The 17,268-nt window shown below is 43.1% G+C and overlaps 1 protein-coding gene across 2 annotated transcripts in view; it reads left to right on the forward strand.

The window, feature by feature from the left end:
* The first annotated feature begins 258 nt into the window (after positions 1-258).
* Positions 259-17,268, forward strand: part of CDH11 (cadherin 11) — a 103,629-nt gene continuing 86,619 nt past the window's right edge. For both annotated transcript variants that reach the window (XM_028739652.2, XM_028739653.2), the window contains exon 1: positions 259-452. The gene's annotated coding sequence lies outside the window, so the exon portion shown is untranslated. The remainder of the gene's footprint in view (positions 453-17,268) is intronic.

Raw genomic sequence — 17,268 nt, forward strand, 5'->3', positions numbered from 1 at the left:
AGTGAGCATTTCCCCAAATGCAAAGAACGCCTTTTCCCAGAGCCTGCACTGCCTTTTCAGGGAAGCCCCATGGAAAGGGAAAGATCTGAGGCCTTGCCGTCCCTTTCTGCCAAAAGAGGACAAGTCAGAGCCTCTAGCTTTTCCTCTTCTTCATCCTGCCTGCCTCCACCCTCCCTCCTTCCCCCTCCCTGCTCTCTCCCCTCCCTCCCCCTTTGCCTCCCTCCTCTCTGTCTCTCTCTCTCACTCACTCACTCACTCTCTCCTGTTTCTAATTCCTTCCACTAGCTCGAAGCCTCATTCAGCCGCCGTTGCCAGTGGAGTGGAATTGGCTGGGGATGCTGCTGCTGCTGCCGCTGCTCCTCCTGCGCCTCTAGTTGTGAATGGGACTTGCCTCGGCTCGCTTTCCTCTTGCCAGAGGTGACCCAGGGAGAAGCAGGCAGCCGGACTCGCAGGTAAGAGCTGACTCTCCTCCTGCCTCCGCCTGTCCTAGATTATTTTTTTTTGGGGGGGGGGGCACTTCTTATATTCTTAATTGGAGCGATGCTCTTTGCTGCATCCATGGAGATATTTTTTTGCGGGGGGAGGAGGTTATCAGGAAAGGGCTGAGGGCTGGTAGGGTGAAGATCTGCAAAGTGGAAGCTGCTGGAAAGAGGGGGTTTGATGGGGGCGCAGAGTTTCCTCTGCCATCGAGGCATCTGAGATTGCAGGGGCGGCGCGGGGAGGGGGGGGGCAAGGAAAGGATTTGGAAGCCCGGGGGTGGCTGGAAACTGACCTGAAGCCAAAGGCGAAGCTTGGAGGGCTGATCGTTGGTTTGTAGCTGGCGGCGGGGAGTGGGGGGGGGGAGAGAAAGAAATTATGCACGCAGATCAGACACCTAGACAGGCAAGATCTCTGGGTTGTTTGGGCTCCTCTTATCTCTAGCTGGCTGTGAAAGTGCGTGGAGATAGAGCCATATGGGTGTTGTTGTTTTCCCCCCAAGCAGAACCTCCGGAGCAGCCCAGCAGCGCAGCTGGCTACCCCAGAGCAAAATGCCATAGCTGGCTTGCTGAGCATCAATTTGAGGCAATCAGATCAGTACAAATCGAGGCTCTGCGGGCAGGGGGACATTGCACAAGAAACGGCAACGGGAGTCTCACGGGTTCTCCTCTCCCTCAAATCTAGACAGCACCCCAGCCTCAAATCTTTGAGGTTTTATCTCTCTCGTTATGTTTTGTGCAAACGTCTCTCATGTCTTTACAAATTCTTTACAAATATCGCTCTATCGCATGCATTGGCAAATGTTCTTTTTTTGCGGGGGGGGAGATAAAGTGGGTCGATAGGAACTGTGATTAACTCTGGGTTACTTCTGGAGCCTTCGGCGGTGTTTTGGGGGGGGGGCGGCGACGGCGGCGGAAAGCAGTCGACTGTGTGTGTGTGTGTGTGTGTGTGTAGAAGAATTGTGGGGAAGGAGACCCCTTTCAAAACATTATCCCAGAGATTCCCTTTCCGAAGATGCATGGTTGTTACCAGAGAGAGTTTTTGTCGTTGTTTGTTTGGCCAACCGCTCGCATCTTGCAGCAGCATTCACAAGGTACCCGTGGAGAGGGAGCGAGAGAGTGGTGATGTGGCTTGACTGGAAAACCGTTATGCTCTTTGGCTGATGTATAGGTAATCTCAGCCCCAGGGAAGGTGAAATAAATCAGGCTTTGAGGCTGCCAGTCCATCTACATAACGGTCACTTTTTGAATAAGAACCCTCTTCCTGTGGAATCCTCCCCAGAGCCCATCTCACAATCTGACATCACCAGGCAAGCAACTTTACCTTTCTGGAGTGATGCCCATTTATCATCAGTGCCTTTAAATATTTATTGGGCCAGTACCCAAGCAGAGAGGTGCCAAGTTGGCACAGAGCAAGGAATGGGGGGATATCCTTTATTATATGTATTTGGTACAGTTGCTTTTGCAAAATAAAATAGAAAGGGCAGGTCTCAGTGATGTGACTGAGTTCTTTGCTCTGTGAGGACAAAGGAATCCCTTTAGCAAAATGCAGGTCAGTAGTTCAGGCGAAACAGCAACCTTTAATTTGGGAAAGGATAAGTGGTGTTTTTCTTCTTTTCTCTTTCACATCCCCATGGCTCAGAGTTCAGCTAGGAAAGACATGATTCCTGTTGATTCATTTTGATGACACAATAAGAATTTCACGGGCCATTGACCCACTGTTAAGGAATCAAATAATTTTAATGGCTTAATAATGAAACTGCAAAGTAATAAGGCTGCAATAGACCTACTGTACTCAGGTAGGCTGAGCCATGAGCTGGAGAGGGATTTCTTCCTTGGCTTTTTGTGTACGTATTTTCCCCGCTTCGTGTATCCACTTCTCTGGTTTAGAAGCTGTTTCGTCAGAGTTTGGAAAACATGCAATGCTCATTAGGAGGTAGATCTGAAACACTTGGCCTCTTCTCAGATTCAGTTAAGATTTGTCAACAAAGCAAGTTCTCTGCAACAATTAAGCCGAAGTTTGCCTTGGTGACTGCCACCTTTGGGGATTTCAGATGCAAGTTATGTCACTCTTAGGATTATTCCAAGCTCCAGAATATGATGGTGATGATGATAAAAGCTGTTTGCTTGCACGCCACGGTCCTGTAGCATTGCATCAGCACATTTCATGGTAAGGCAGTAAAGTAGACCTTAATGCCTGGAAGAGTTCTTCTTTTGTTTCCAATCCCAGAAGGCTGTTTCAGCACATTTTAAAAGGTGCTGCACCCCAGGAAATGTAAAATTGACCACAGTTTGAAAACATTTTGCCTTGCTGCTTCTTGAGAACAAATAAAGTTAGAGAAGGAAGAATTTCAGTCTGCAGGCTTAAAAAAAAACCAAACAAAGACCTCTATGCCCCCAAGAAAACCCATATGATGGATGTTTCCTTGTTGCAGTTCTGCTTTATATAATTTATATTTAAAACCCAATCCTCTGATAATGCAACCAGAGGAAAAGGGTGATAGGGATGTGCTATTTATAGGCTTCTCGTCAGTTCTGACTTTGCAGAAAAGAAATGCACAAAGTTTGCACATTTGGGTGAGTTCATTAGCATAGGAACTATTACAATAAGCTCTGTCAAGAGCGAAGCAAAGAAATTCCCTTTGCAGTGTTGATAGTTGATCTCTCGTTGGTGGGTGGGGTGAGGTCTGTGGATAGATAATCTGACAAAGTGCAATGATTTATGTTGTGGAATTATATATGGAAGATGGGATGCATATAGAAGGGTGACAGAGGATGGTGGATCTTGGGATTTTTTTCTTCTTCACCTGATAATACCATGTATTTCCCCCCATTTGTCTGACAAAGCATGATTAACATCAGCCTAATAGGAGGGGCTACTTCCTCGCTAATGAATCGTGTTTAGAGTCCAGGCAACTTAGGCTGCATTTTTATACACACTTCCCTGAGAAATAAGGCCCATCGAATCCAACGGGAATTACTTCTGATCAAATATACATAGAACTGCACTCTTGCAAACAAATGCGGTTTGACCAAATAAGATAAATTAAATGGAGAGGATCCCCCCCCCCCAATTCTTGTAAAACAGTTCCACTCGTTGAATATGGATCTTGTAGAAAGAGGAACTTTGTAACTCAGCAACAAGATTTTGTGAAATTGCAACGGATTTGCAGATTTATTTATTTTATTTATTTATTAAAAAGAAACACATTTAAATAAAAACAAAAGAAAAGACAATGAAACGAATTTTAGTTTCTGGAAATGCCAAGAATTCAGGTGTTTTTAAGAAACAAAAAACAAAAACCCATTGTCTTCTATTTTCAAAACAATTACCGTAAATGAATTGTACGTGGGGCCCTTGACCCAAGAGCTTTTGACAAAGAAAATCATGTTTTCACCTAAACAAATGCCATTGGTTCTTTGGTCATTTAAGAAAAAAGAACAACAGCCAGTTTGGTGTCGAATCAGATGCCTGTTAATTCACACTTCACACGACCTCTCTGGTGTTTATACCACTGAGCTTTAAAAATCCCACTGTTTGATCTTCTTTTACTTTTCATTTCCAGCCTCAGTGAACAATTCCTTTGGATGCCCATGGATTCCTGAGTGAGACAAACCCCCATAGGATTTTTAGGCTGCAATAATACTATGGATTAGTTGATCAATACTGGAGTGCCATAGCCAAATTAAAATGAAATGGATGAGTGTGCCTATTGGTGGGGCAAAATATCCCAAATTTAAACATCAACCTCTATTAAGGCTACAATCCTAAATAATGTTCTGGAAAGTAAGTCCCACCAAGCTTAGTGGAACTAACTTCTGGGTAAACATGTGATTTGTTTTATGTGATTTGATTTTGTTGTGAACTGTCCTGTGGCTTGTGCAAAGGGTAGCATCTAGTTCATTCAAACAAACAAACATGCATAGGGTCAGGCTGTAAATGACAAAGGAAATACAGAAGCCTAAAAATTATCAGAAGCTGCAATCCTATGTACACTGGGAGTTCTATCTATGGGACTAGTTTCTGAGCAGGCATGCATAAGATTGCACTGTGAGAGTGACAGAGTCCTCATGATTTCATCAAGGATATTGTCCCTTGAAAGCTAATCTCCAGAAAGCATAGCAAAAAAACCCAACACGTTTTACTTCCATGTACACCAAGGGTTAAAAGCACTTTTAAATCTAATTTTTACTGTGCCTGCTTTGTTTATGAATCCTACCATAGTTGCTTTTAATAAAGGGCCTTGTGTTTTTGGAAGGTATTGCTAGACCTAGACCCTCCATGCCTTCAGGCGGTATTAGCAGGGAATCTGTAGCCCTGTCTATATTTAGCAATTTGTTTCCCTAAGAGCCGGGCCTTGTGTGCACTAGAGGGCGCTGGTGCTCTTCTGTATGTCCTTGCTTGTGGCCCATCTGCTTTTTAGGCCACTGTGAAAAGCTGTTTTGTTACCACCGGCATTGCTTGCCCTCTCAGGGGAGACGGAATTCAATCTCTCTGTGGTTCAGGCTAATGCTCAGGCAGTTTGTCAGGATTAACATCTTTCTAGTCGGTCTTTCTAGTGTTACCTTCAGCCGCATACTACCAGTTCTCTGCAAACTTCTGGAATTCTGTCACCCCGGATTCTCGGATGAACGAAGAAGTAGGGATCAGCCCCACAAATACCTTCAATCGTTTTCTCTCCTGCATAGAAAGCATCTCCCCAAGCGTGGCTAGCTGTGAGGCTATCCTCTATGCTGCAGCCCAGGCTGCAGTCCCTGCATTAGTGATATAACTGAGGCCAGGTTTTATTGGCCAGGGAGAAATTGCCCAGAGGAGGGACAAGAGCTCAGTGACAGAGCCCATGCTTTGCCTGCAAGGTGGTCACAGGGTTCAGACCCTGACATTTCCAGTTTTAAAAGGACCAGGCAATGGAGAATGGCAGTAGCCCAGTGGTAGAACTGCAGGGGTTTATGGAACTCAGTCTGTGACCTAGTCAGCCCAAAACCTTTCATATGTTTTGACACGTATAGACAATGGTACTTGCATATGATTTGGGTCCCACCATCTTGGAGCCCATCAAATGTACACTGCAAATGTTGAGCTATTTACAAACTGGAGCAGTAAAGAAACTCTGAACAATCTCCCCACAACACATACACACTTCCAATTAAGAAATTCAGCATCTCAAGTAAGCTGAACTAATTTGGTTGTAAGGGTTGAGCCAGCAATAAAACATACTCTCTGATGGTGGCTGCCCCATGATAAAGAACTGTATGGGTTACAATCAACAGGATTTAGCTGGGGGAAAGGAGTGCAATTTAAGTAAATGCTGATTTAGTCACCTCACATTCTCCAAGGAGTGAAATGCAGCTTCTTTCAACTCCTGCAAAAGGGTTTATCGAAATACTTAATTGTTTTGGGAGGGATCCTGGGCTTCAATAGCAAAAAAAAATCTGTGTGTATGGATTTTAGCAGGGTTAAGTAATCTCGTGGAGAAGCTGGGACTTCCTACATGCAGAGCAGGTGCTCTACCACTGAGCTAAGAGCCCTCCTCCCAATTTGTTGCAAATGTAGCGAGTGGGCCCTGTAAACAAATGGGGGTGGGGGTGGACGACAGTGAGGTCAGATCTATGATGAAGTATCACTTTGAGGGATCCCTGTTTTCTTCTTCTTGGCACAACACTGCAATTCAGAAGCGGGCTAAAGTCTTTCACTGGCCACACTTCCTTGGTTGGGCCGTCTGAAATGCTGACTTATTCATTCTGTACATTTAATGGCTCAATGCAACGTCAACTGGTGAGGTGTGTGCTTTAACTGTGTCACAGACCAAACATCACAGACACAGCTTTCAGGTCACCCAACATCAACTCAAAGGCAGTGCTTCATGTTGGGAGTTTTACACACACACACACACACACACACACACACACACACACACAGCTTTATTGTGGTCCATAGACACAGAATGCTCAGTGTTGGGAGTCCACTTGCACACTGGGCCACAAGTCACCATGCCTGAAATATGAACAGATGTATGGCAGGATAGAGATACAGTTTTGCAGATTCAAACCCATTCATTGTGGCAGAAGCCTTGGTGGACCAGAGGGCTGGCTTTGTCAAGAGGGCAGTGAGAAAAATGAAATGAGAAATATGAATTATTATAAATAAGTTGCCTAGCAAACATGTGGGCTAATGTTCTAGAACTTTATTCCATTTTGTGATTGAAGGAGGCTCTGTGTAGGATGACCTCTTGCTCGTTGTCAAGAAGATAATGTTTTGCATCAAATGTGCATATGCTAACAAGATTGATAAACAGTGCTATATTTGTAAGGGGGGGGGGGGGAGAGGTGCCTGAACTAACCATGAATGCCTCACCTCCCTTGTTCTCTTATAATGGCAATGGTGCCCACAAGAGCAGTGCTTTTTTCTAAAAAAATGTTTAGGGGGACTCTCATTTTGACTCAAGAAAATCACCATTTTATAGTTCATATCAGGAAAAATAAATGCAATAAATGGACAAGTGCAAAGATTCACAGAATGTTTAGAGGTATGCGTACCCCTGCATCCCCCCAGAAAAAGAAAAAAAAACACTGCACAAGAGAGATGCCAGAACTTAGTTTCTGTGAGATCCGGCTAAAAAAAGCCCTGTATAGATATTCACAAATAACTGTAATGGAGGATGGGAAATCAGTATAGCTCACCATAGTCTCCTGGTCAGCTGCAAACTTTTGATAGGAAATTTTAGTTCCTACTATCCCTTCTTAGAAGCTTTTATCTTTAGACTGGAATTCAGCTGCACAGCCATTCCAACAGAAGCTGCCCCTTGTAAAGTAACCCTAGGTCTGATTACAGACACAGGGCCAGTTTTCTAGGCTAGGCGGAGTCTATTCCTTGGGCTGTAAGAATTGCAGTTCAGCATCCAGAGTCCCTGACTTGAGGCCCACTCTTATAAGGCAGCCAGACAGAGGGCCACATTTTTTCCAGACAGAGGGCCACATTTCTTTATGGGGAACCTTTCCATGGCCACATTCCCATTGTGGGCAGAACCTAAGGGGAAAGTGGTTGGAATGATGGACGGGGCTCTCACTGGCTGCACAGAAGTGTCTATAAACCCACTCCAATAAGGCAAGCAATAGGTGTTCAAGAACACATACAAGGTGGAAGAAATACTCCAGGAGGACACAGAGCAGGGCCAGTGAGTGGTGGGACCTGGGGAGAGGGCATGTTCAGGAACAGTCCCAAGGACCAGATTGGGCCACCATGCCTGAGATTTCCTACCGACTTCTCTGTTTCCCGCAGCAAGATTGCTACCTAGTTTTAAAATCCAAGGGTAGAAGAAAGAGATGGGACCTGGAATAGTTCCAAAATATAGGATTAAGAATAAAAATAAGAAAAAATAATGCCAGTTATAAAGGGGCTAGGGAGATCGGCTTCAAGTTTCAAATATGTATAGTCAGCCCCACAGCTCAAAGCCTTTATGCATTTTGCAAGTAATTCTACTCTGCCACCTTGGCAGCTTAATGTATTGTATATACCTGCATGCCTGGAAAGTCCAATTATATAGATATAATAGTTCTCCCCTGCCATTAAGCACAGGAGAAGAGAACCTTAAAGAGATGAAGCAGTGTATTTCAGGAATAAGGCATTTTTTAAGAAAAGCAAAAATGATACTGAATTCTTCCATATTCTAATCATAATTGGAATTATTCTACTTAATTTAATCAGATTTATTCTAGTTAAGAACATGGCTACCTCTCTAGAATTCCTAGTTAATTTAATAGCTGCACCAAGGTACAGGCAAATCTGATCGAGCCATTTGAAAGCTGGGTTGAGCTCAAATAATATTGCTGCCCTACCTCCTCCATGTATAGGGCTACGTTTTACACCAAAAGAGATTTTTGAAATGGATGGTATTAAACATGCAATCTGCACGCTTGCGTATATGAGAAATTGCACTAATAGAAGTTTAATTTTTCGATCAAATTGGACCAGAAATGAGGCTTGCTGGAAATAATCAACTAGATAGTAGAAATGTGAATAAGGATAAATACAAAAAGATGAGACAGAGGCCTTTGCCTATGGCCAGAACTTTGAAAGCTGCTTTGCTGGAGGTTGAAAAGGAAACCTGTGATTGTTCCTTCCATGGAGGTTTTCAGACCATCTTGTATTTCAAACACCTGCAACAGCTTGGCCCCAACCCATATTTATTATGTTGTTGTTGTTGTTTAGTCGTTTAGTCGTGTCCGACTCTTCGTGACCCCATGGACCAGAGCATGCCAGGCACCTCTGTCCTCCACTACCTCCCGCAGTTTGGTCAAACTCATGCTGGTAACCTCGAAAACACTATCCAACCATCTCGTCCTCTGTCACCCCCTTCTCCTTGTGCCCTCCATCTTTCCCAGCATCAGTGTCTTCTCCAGGGAGTCTTCTCTTCTCATGAGGTGGCCAAAGTACTGGAGCCTCAGCTTCATGATCTGTCCTTCCAGTGAGCACTCAGGGCTGATTTCCTTAAGAATGGATGTGTTTGATCTTCTTGCAGTCCATGGGACTCTCAAGAGTCTTCTCCAGCACCATAATTCAAAAGCATCAATTCTTCGGCGATCAGCCTTCTTTATAGGTGACATTAAACGTTAGTAATGCTCATAGTAGACCCACTGAGATCAGTGATCTGAAGTAATAATGTATCTTTTATGAGAATGACTTAATGAATGGGTGAGGAACCTCAGGCCCAGGGACCATGTGTGGCCCTCCAGATCTCTGTCTGGCCCTTGAAACTCTCCTAAGACCACCCCACTCACTGATCTTGCTTTGCATTCTGGAGTGGTTTTGCTGGCTGGAATGTGCCCCTGAACTCTGATATTGCCTTGAACTCTAACAATGCCTCTTGCTTGTCAGGATGAAATATATAGGGGTGTGTGAATGCAAACTTGTCTTCTGTACAAAAGTAAAATGTACACTAGTTCCTACTCCCACTTTCCCCTCTGGTCCTGCCCACCCGTGGCATGTGGTCCCATTGTGGCTTTCAGACTGACTGAGTTGGATATCACTCTGTGTGCTTTTATATGTAGGAAGAAGAAATATGGGGGGTTTTTTTGGTGGGGGGTTAGTTTGGTTGGAGGAAGCTATTTGCCCAGGTAAGATCTCAGTCTTCACCTCCCCGCCCCTGCTGGTTTTCTCCCATTTCACCCATCTCTTCATAACGCTATGTAACTTATATGGAACTGAGGTGTTGTTTCTTGGAATGAGGAAAGGTAATTTTTCTTTTTCTTTTCTGATCCATGCCTGTCAAGCATACACACACACACAAACAAACAAGTGCACTTAGTGGGGCTGCTTTACAGAGGACACCTGGGGTCTTGTGTTTATATATCTCAGCATGGACTAGACATCGGAAGTTGCAGGAGGTACGCCATTGGTCATAGAATATAAATGTTACTATGTGCAGTAAAAAATGGCTCTCTGGAAATGAAAACAAAGTCAGAACATACTCAGCATAAATGAACTCATTAGGCTGTCTCCACCTGCACTCATTTATCTCTAAACTGAGACCAATGGGCCAGATTTCTGTTATTAAGAAGGCTTCATGTAAAATAATTTTGTGTGTGTGTGTGTGTGTGTGTGTGTGTGAGAGAGAGAGAGAGAGAGAGAGAGAGAGAGAGAGAGAGAGAGATATGGTAGAATTACTATGATTCAAACTGTTATTTGTTATGGAATGCAGAAGTAAGATGGGAATGGGGGGTTGAGGAATTCTTTATGGCAAAAAGATGGGACTTTGGAAAGGCATGAAGGAATCAAGGAAGTAGTGAACTTCTGACTTTATCACTGTGTTAGTGATAAAATAACAGGCATAAGGTTTTGTAGTGTGCTATGTAAATGTGATGTTATTCTTACAAGTGGGACCTTCAATAAAACATTGCAGTGTTGAGTGCTTCTAGCCAGCCATACCCTTCCAGAGACTACTGCATTCCATTCCCCTTCCTCTTCCAGCTACCTGAGTATATGCATTTTTGTAAACAATACTTGGCTGGGGAGCAAAAAGAGAAGGGTGTATTTCAAAGGATGGCTGTGTTCAGTTTGCATATTTTTTTGGAAAGTGTGAATTAGGTAGATTCACCTTTAAATATGAACTGATCTGAATTTCTGTACCATCCATTACCAGCATTAAATGAACAGAATTCCTGAGAAGATACTTTCCAGAGAAAGGCTGTTGGAGAATGTTAGGTAAAGGTAAAGGTACCTCTGACCGTTAGGTCCAACTCTGGGGTTGCGTGCTCGTCTCGCTCTATAGGCTGAGGGAGATGGCATTTGTCCTCAGACAGCTTCCAGGTCATGTGGCCAGCATGACTAAGCCGCTTCTGATGAACCAGAGCAGCACACGGAAACGCCATTTACCTTCCTGGTACCTATTCATCTACTTGCACTTTGACGTGCTTTTGAACTGCTAGGTGGGCAGGAGCTGGGACCGAAGAACGAGAGCTCAGAATGTTACCTCCCAAGAATATCCAGAACGATCCCCTCAACTTCAACCTCACTGCCCATGAAGAATTCTGGGAGGCCTTTCTTCAGCCCTAGTTTCCATTTGTCAACTACAGTTGACTTAAGCAGAAATTATTATCATTATAAGAGTATTTAGAGATTCCTAAATACACTGTATCAAGAGATGTGTAGTGGGGTGAATGGTTAGCCTTGAGGGTGACTGGGCTGAGCCCCCACCAGCACCCGAGGGGGAAGCATTGATTAGCAATAGCATGCTTCATTAACATCCCACTTTCTCAATCATTGTAATTGTGACTCTTCTCTTAAAATATAAAATAAAGTAGAAAAGGTTTCATCCCAACCTAATCAATCTAATGTGTTAACATTTGCATAATTTCCCCTTTAATGTTTTAAAAAGCAGCAGAGTGGGTTTTTAAAAATACATTGTGTGCGTAGACTATAATCAAAGTGTTGAAGAGTGCAAGGTTTACATTTATTATATATGGTGCTAAATTTTCCATGTGGGTCTCAGTGAGATGAACCTTCCCTTTTCTGTTCTGCCTACCTCATCTTATCATATGAAAGTAGATGTTTTCTCCAAACCTCAGGGTCTAGCGTGATTGGCATCTGTTAATGCTATGAAGAAATAAGTTGCTAATAAAAATAAAATGTGGAAACCGAGCAAGTGCAGATCATCAGCCCCCTTTTTTTGTAAGAACATAGTAAGAGTTCTGGTGGATCAGACTGAAAGTATAAGCATCAGTGGCACCATTAAGAATGAGCCTGTTCAAGGTGGCTCCCCAATTAGGGAAGACTTCCCCCACAGAAATTTTCCTGGTGACAGCATGGTCTTCCTTTGGGCATGAGGCAAAAACAATTCCTCATTATCCAGGCTAGTTATTATCTTAGGCCCCATCTGCACTATACATTTAAAGCACCATCATGCCATTTTTAATAGTCATAGCTTATCCCAAAAGAAGGACTGTTGATTGTTCAGAGTGTTAAGAATAATTAGGAAGCCCTTATTGCCCTGACAGAATAACAATTTCCTGAGTGGTTTAAAAAGCAGGTTCCTCTTCCCAGGGAACTCTGGGAATTGCAGCTCTGTGAGGCGAAGAGGGTCTCCTAACCCCTCAGCACTTTTAACAAACCACAGTTCCTAGTATTCTTTTTTTGGGGGGCAGGGAGAGAAGCCATGACTGTTAACAGGGTAGAATGATGCTTTGGATGTCTAGTAGAGATGTGCCCATAGTTTCAGGAAACTGTACTTCGCTCACCTGTCAATTCCCTTCATTTCCCCTTTTTATACAAGTAAGAATAAAACCAAAAGACCACATATATAAATTCCCTTGTCTAGCTTTCCTTACTAGGGTCAAACTCTCTTTTTTAAAAGATAACAAGCACTTAACAAGACTTTAGGCAGACTTTTCCACTACAGTTAAGTAAAATGCAAAATCTTGATAATATCTGTCCTGGATGAAAGTGCTACATGTACAGATCAGCATAATCCATCCATGGGCCTGGGTGCCCGAAGTCTGCAGATAATCACAAATCCAGCAAGAGTCCAAGATTTGCTATATGCATTTGTGTATTAGTGAAGATATACATAAGAACATTGAACTTTAGTTAGCCTTCTCTCTCTCTCTCTCTCTCTCTCTCTCTTACTGCTTTTTAGAGAAATTGAAAAACTGCCTGCTGTGTCTTTCAAATTGCCAGCCAAAGAAAAGTATAATGTGTTCCAAGCACACATGGGTAAATTCCTGGTGCCCAGTCTACTGCAGTGATAGGGAACCAATGGAATCTCCTGTTCCTTTTGAACTCCAGCTCTTTTCATCCTTGACCATTGGCCATGCTGGTTGTGGCTGATGGAAGTCCAACAACATCTGGAGAGCCACAGGTTCTCCCTGTCTGCTCTAAAGGCATCTGACGTAGCACAGAATAGGTCAAATAAATATATTACTAAATAGGTACAATGTATCTGAATGTTGCTGTTTGTCTCAGAGTGTGTATGATTGTTTCTAACTTGTCACCCTGAGGTATTAAGAATTGGTTCTACTGAGGCTGTTATTTTGTATTGCTTCATATTTTAACTTTTCTTTAACGGTTTGTCGATGGCAACAAACATTTGGTTAGCTGGCAATTTGCTGAAGCTAAGCAGGTCCAAATCAGGCTAGGTCCTGGATGAAATAATTATGTGTATATTGCTTTGAAGTTCATCATGAAATAAAAACAAAATATAAGCATATAATAAATTTTAATCTATATAGAGAGATTCATGCATTTATTGTGCATCCTGCCTTCAAGTTGTACATGATTTATCCCCTTTAACCCTCACAAGAATCCTGTAACTGTAGTACAGTAGCTTTAGCTGAGAGTAAGGAAATAAGTGGCCCGTGGTCACCTAATCTATTTCCTGGCCAAGCAGGGAGCTCCACCCAATCTAGTCCAGCAACAATCCAGTCCACTCATCTCCTCCTTGTGGGTTTCAGATAGGCCATCAAGAGAATATGATGCTGGACTAGACAGGCCTTTAGCTTGATCCAACAGGGCTCTGCTTATGTTCTTATTCACACACTTCGTAGACAATTCCGAAGAGAGGGATATGTGTTTGGGATCTGCAGTTTTACCCATGCTCAAATAGTTTCCCAATGTGGCACTCACAAGATTTGTACATTTTGTTCAGTCGTCCTTCTTTTGGTTGAAATAATTGAAATCCCTTCTAGGCATCTTGCTGTCACAAATGTACGGTGCACTTAGAAGTGGGCATTTATGATTCTTGACAGCGTAATGGTGTATGAAAGAAATGGAGGAGGACTGCAGTCAGTTTTTCAAATATAATTTAGTGGGTAAGAACAAGATTTGTTTTGTTGTGTATGCACCTTTTTGCGGTTGTTTGTTTTCCTCCCTCTTCGATTTATATGGATGAGAGTGCTTGGATGGGGTGCTCCTTAGAGTGGAAAAGGGTGTGATTAAGAAGAAACGGGGGGGGGGGGAGAGAGAGAGGCACCCAAAACTATTTTATGCTTCCTTTCCTGCCAAACAAGATGACTGAGAACACCATTTTACAGGCTTAGGTTGCAATCCTAACCCCACTTTCCTAGAAGTAAGCCCCATTGAATTTAATAGGGCTTAGTTATTAGTAGACACACTTAAGATTGCACTGTTAGTTTTATTGTGATGAGAAAGTTCTGGTTTCTCTTATAGCTGTTTTTTTAAAGTTGAGGGGACTGTCTCCCATGCAGCATTCTCTCAAACTGTCCTAATTTGCCAGGTACAGTCTGGATTTTAGGGTAAAAATCAAAGTAGATATTGTGTTTAATGCAAACTCGCATTTGATATGAAGATCAGTGTTGTTGTTTTTAAATGCAAATAATATATCAGAGGGTTATGACAAATATTGGGATCACAGCAGATGTGGATCCTCCATGATGGCTCCTTCTCTATGGCTGGCTCTAACCAGTTCAGGATTTAAAGGGGGTTTTAAACCTTATTTGGTTCCCATGGTTCTTATTTGAATGTTTCATTGTATCTGCTACAACTAGAGTTTTTGTGGCATTTTAAGAGGTAACAGGGCAGGAGTCACCAATGTGCTGCCCTCCAGATTCTGTTGGAGTCTAACTCCCATCAGCCTCAGCCAATACAACAAACAACATCAGGAGGGCACCCCATTGCCTTACCCATGCATTATGCCAATTCTTATTAATTTTTCATTTATTGTTTTATAATATTTTTCTTCGTGTTTTGTATTGTGGTTTTACATATGATGCACTGCTCCCTGACATATTTTTGAAGACCAGTATTTTTTTTAAATAGTTATAGCTTTCTTCTCCTGCTGCTGTTCTAACAAAAAGTGTTCCTCTGAAGGTGATGTTTGCACCAGCTGGTAATTCCCTATTAGCGTTATTTGGGGCACTTTGCAATCAGCACCATAGCAGAGAAAATAGAGTTAAATTGCCCCTCTTGATCACATGAACACTAGGGCACGGTGCAAAACACTAACCTGCCATTCCATGCCCTGCAGCTGTTGGGGTATATTTAGAAGCATTGATAACTTATTATAGGCAGTGGTGGAGCAAGTCGATTGGGCGCCTGGGGCGGCATGTGTGCCCTATGCCCAGGGTGGGGCGAGCCAGGGCAGGATGCTCCATGGGGCCTCCGAGGAGTCTGCCTGCCTCCTCCCACTACAGCTGAGGGTGAAGCGGCGGGCGGACCGTTTGAGAGCTTGGAGCCTGTGCGCGCCCAAGCCACTGTGTCTCTCCCAGGAGAGATGCGTGGCTCAGGCGTGCTGCAGGCCTCGCGGTGAGTGCCGCCCAGCATTTTGTCACCCCCCTCAGTCGTGACACCCAGGGCAGACCACCACTACCATAACCCCCTTCCTCCGCCCGTGATTATAGGGCAATTGTGTGTGTGTTCCCACTTCAGGTATATCTTTAGCACCCCAAAACAAGCATTCCCTTCACTTTTAAATGATTGCAGTGTGTTGCACGCTAAAGAAATCCAATAGTTAAATAATGCAGAGCTTCCAGCAATAGATAAATAGTGCAATGTGTAATAGTGTGTGTGTTTGGCTGGGAGAGGGTTTCATGTAGTAATCTTTGGGCTCAGAATCAGAGTGTTACATGCATGTCTCTATTTTCAGTTGCAAAATGCTGGAGGGTTGGAATAAGCAGTACTGAAATACTAGTCTTTAGTCTTGAAACAACAGCAAACTTTACAGCTCCTAGCTGTTTCTTCAAACCAGCCAGCTCAAAGCTGTGTTTAGAGATGCCATTTAAGCAATGCAATCCAACAGGTGATTATTCCTCCTCTGTTGCCATTCTTCCCATATAGATAGATTATGCACACAGCAGCTAATACTCTCAAAATATTATTGGCAGAATCTTTCTTTCTTTCTTTCTTTCGCTTCTCCTTCTTCCCCCTCCACTTCACTCATACACATTGTTTTGACCTCTCTTTGTAAAAGAAAACAAAGCACAGATATTTACCTTTCTCCTTTCTTTACTTGGGGTATTAAATACTCTAGCATACCTACCCACTTAGAATAACACTTCATGCATTGAATAAAGATTATGCAACCACAAAGATGGTAGATTTTAAATTCAGTCTTTCTCACACGTTCAGATTCATCCTTGGTCTTTCTGCCAAGACTGAACACTTCAAAATGGCTTCCTTTAGCACCCCCAGAGGCATGTGGTGAGTGACAGACATTCCAAAGGGTTGGAATAACCAATGGCCCTGAAAGAGTATTGATCACGAGCCTATTGTCTGCCATAAAGTTCAGAGCTAAGAAAAGGAATGCTGGATAAGGCAATGCAGCAGCCTATTTCTCTGTCCACATTTAGTTATAATCTTTACCAATGAAAATAGATATGCCCTTTTTCCATTACAATTTCCTCCCCTTCTAGAGGGCTGCAGGCCTCTGAAATTATCTAGCAACCTCTCCGTGCTCTCTCTCATTTGTCCCAGGCAAGCCCATTCCTTTTCAAAAAGCTTCTGGGATCTTTCCAGCAATGCCATAGTTTAGAAATAATGTGGCAGGAAGAAACGCAGAATACAGGGGCTTTGAGGCAGATGATATCTACTAAATCTAACCAGGAGGTTTGAGTTTATAGAGCCTGCATTTCTAAGCAAGCCTGAAAGGCTTGGCGTGATTTCAGCTCCTCCAAACTGTGCTCTGAACAAGCTTTTATGAACTAAGCCTTAAGGTGAAACAAGCTTTACTGAACTGAGCTTTCCAAGAGAATTATGTTGTTTTTACCATCTCCTGCTATTACATTTCATAAATAAAATGGTGACCCAAGAATGTTCTTCCATTTCTTTGGTTTGAAAATAGCACCATAATTGCATTGCAAGTGGATCCAAAGGAGAATGAAATGTCTGGTCATTTCTAATTTAAAACTAACAATAAGGATATGGAATTACCTCTTGAATTCCAAAGTGTGTCTACCTATATAAAATGGAAGGGAACTTAATTTCTCCACCATTTTTTTTTTTTTTTTAGTCTACACTATTGCTTCAGTAGATACTACATTGCATTTATTTCCATTAAGAATGCACCAATTTGCTTCTGCTGGTGGTGAAGCACCTGGGGTGATTGCCTGATCTTTCCCAATGTCACAGAGGGGTGAGACAGGCTCTGACTAGCATTGGATAAACTGCTGGGATTCTGGAATGGGATTTGTTTATACTATGCTAGACAATTTGGCCATCCACCCAGCCCATATTTCTTCAACCTGGTGCCCTCCAGATCTTTTGAAATACAACCCCCATCTGCCACATGCAGCATTGCTAATGGTCACGGGAGTCAGGGTCCAACACATCTGGGGGGCACAAGTT

Source organism: Podarcis muralis, chromosome 7 (assembly GCF_964188315.1).
Source record: "Podarcis muralis chromosome 7, rPodMur119.hap1.1, whole genome shotgun sequence".
In the NCBI taxonomy this organism is placed as follows: domain Eukaryota; kingdom Metazoa; phylum Chordata; class Lepidosauria; order Squamata; family Lacertidae; genus Podarcis; species Podarcis muralis.